The sequence below is a fragment of the Scomber japonicus genome, chromosome 24 (assembly GCF_027409825.1).
Source record: "Scomber japonicus isolate fScoJap1 chromosome 24, fScoJap1.pri, whole genome shotgun sequence".
Taxonomy (NCBI): domain Eukaryota; kingdom Metazoa; phylum Chordata; class Actinopteri; order Scombriformes; family Scombridae; genus Scomber; species Scomber japonicus.
In genome coordinates, this window is record NC_070601.1 from 1447441 (window position 1) to 1449940 (window position 2500).

Genomic DNA, 2500 nt, shown 5'->3' on the forward strand with positions numbered 1-2500 from the left:
CATTTGTGCAAACTCGGAAAACATGGCCGACCATAGAAAGGTGATGTTTGTTTGGATGTTGTTCGAGCATCAAAAAACACTTATGTGGGAGGAGGAAAGAGAGGAGAGAGGAAGAGGAGGAAAGAGAGAGGAAGGAGAGGAGAGAGAGAGAGAGGAAGAGGAGGAAAGAGAGAGGAAGGAGAGGAGAGAGAGAGAGAGAGGAAGAGGAGGAGAGAGGGGAAGATACAGAGAGGAGGGGTCAGGGGTCAGAGAGGTAGAGAGAGGGAGGAGCGACTCACCGTGCTTTCTACAGTTCGGATGAGAGTGATCAGCTGATCCAAATTCTTATCAAAGCCCCGCCCCCTCCAGTCTTTATCCAATAGGCTGTCCAAACCTGCACACACATTTATATACACACACACACACACACATTCATACACACACATATTAAGCTGAGAGAGAGAAAGAGAGACGCAATATGCTGTAAGTACAACTTAAATAACACGCTGCCATTTAACGCATCAGCGAGGGGAATCTTGCATGCGAGCCTTGCAGATGTCAACAAATGCTGCATTGTATTCCCTATTCCATAATTTCCTCCTTGCTTAAACATCTATAATGACAACGCGCGCCGCCATCTTGCTATGACATCATTCCCCCGACTTAGGCTGCTCGGATCTTTCCCGAGTTCCCGAGTCTGAGTTCCGACTCAAGGGCTGTTCTATTGCACTTTTCCGACTCGGAGGTCGGATCTTTCCAAGTTGCGAGTACAATGGAACGCAGCAATAGTTTAGGGTTCAGGAGGCGACGATGATAAACCCTCAATCAATCAATCAATCTTTATTTATAAAGCGCCAAATCACAACAGAGTTATCTCAAGGATCCTTCCACGTAGAGCAGGTCTAAACCGAACTCTTCAGGTTTCATTTAAAGAGACCCAACATTCACACATGAGCAGCAGTGGAGAGAAAAACTCCCACCCGGGTCAAATTGACCCCGTCTGTTTTTACTGTTCCTTCTTTCCTTCCTTCTCTCCTTCCTTCCTTCTCTCTTTCTTTCCATCCTTCCCTCCTTCCTTCCTTCTCTCTTTCTTTCCATCCTTCCCTCCTTCCTTCCTTCTCTCTTTCTTTCCATCCTTCCCTCCTTCCTTCCTTCTCTCTTTCTTTCCCTCCTTCCCTCCTTCCTTCCTTCTCTCTTTCTTTCCATCCTTCCCTCCTTCCTTCCTTCTCTCTTTCTTTCCTCCTTCCTTCCTTCTCTCTTTCTTTCCCTCCTTCCCTCCTTCTTCCTTCTCTCTTTCTTTCCATCCTTCCTCTCCTTCCTTCTTCTCTCTTTCTTCCATCCTTCCCTCCTTCCTTCCTTCTCTCTTTCTTTCCCTCCTTCCTTCCTTCTCTCTTTCTTTCCCTCCTTCCCTCCTTCCTTCCTTCTCTCTTTCTTTCCATCCTTCCCTCCTTCCTTCCTTCTCTCTTTCTTTCCCTCCTTCCTTCCTTCTCTCTTTCTTTCCCTCCTTCCCTCCTTCCTTCCTTCTCTCTTTCTTTCCATCCTTCCCTCCTTCCTTCCTTCTCTCTTTCTTTCCCTCCTTCCTTCCTTCTCTTTCTTTCCCTCCTTCCCTCCTTCTCTCTTTCTTTCCCTCCTTCCTTCCTTCTCTCTTTCTTTCCATCCTTCCCTCCTTCCTTCCTTCTCTCTTTCTTTCCCTCCTTCCTTCCTTCTCTCTTTCTTTCCCTCCTTCCCTCCTTCTCTCTTTCTTTCCCTCCTTCCTTCCTTCTCTCTTTCTTTCCCTCCTTCCCTCCTTCCTTCTTTCTCTCTTTCTTTCCTCCCCCCACCTTCCCCCTTCCTTCGTTCCTTCCTTCCTTCATTCCTCCTACCCTCCCTCCCTCTTTCTTTTCCTTCCTCTGTCCTCCCTTCCTTCTCTCCATCCTTCCTTCCTTCCTCCCTCCTGTCCTTCTTCTTACTTTCCTTCCTCCCTTCCTTCCTTCTGTCCTTTCCTCTGTCCTTCTTCCTCCCTTCCTTCCTTCTTTCCTTCCTCCCTCCCTCCTTTCCTTCCTCCCTTCCTCCCTTTCTCATTCCTTCTTCCCTTCCTCCCTCCCTTCCTCCCTTCCTTCCTTGACTCGAGGACAACAGGAGGGTTAGGATTTACTTCCTGTTGATTACTTCCTGTGTGTTAATGTGTGTTTCCTGTTTTCAGACCAGGTGCAGTCGTACCTGCAGGAGTGTGAGCGATGTGCAGCCGTCGTGATTCAGAGTTTCTGGAGAGGCTTCAGAGAGCGGCGACCACTACAACACACACAAACACACACTGAGACGCACACGCACACAGCAGCAAGCGGGCCAGGACGCTGCAGAGAGCGGTAAACACACACACACAGATACACACACACACACACACACACACACACACACATTTACAGATACACACACTGAAATGCACACACACACACACACACACACAAACCCATGTACCGATACACAGACACACACACGACAGACACACACACACAGATATACACCCACACATACATGGTCT

At 48.3% G+C, this 2500-nt stretch overlaps 1 long non-coding RNA gene across 1 annotated transcript in view; it reads left to right on the top strand.

Moving 5' to 3' along the window:
* Nucleotides 1-2139: 2139 nt before the first annotated feature.
* LOC128354317 (uncharacterized) overlaps nucleotides 2140-2500 on the top strand; it is a 1598-nt gene continuing 1237 nt past the window's right edge. Inside the window, exon 1 of the long non-coding RNA XR_008321015.1 lies at nucleotides 2140-2324. This is a non-coding gene — a long non-coding RNA (uncharacterized LOC128354317). The remainder of the gene's footprint in view (nucleotides 2325-2500) is intronic.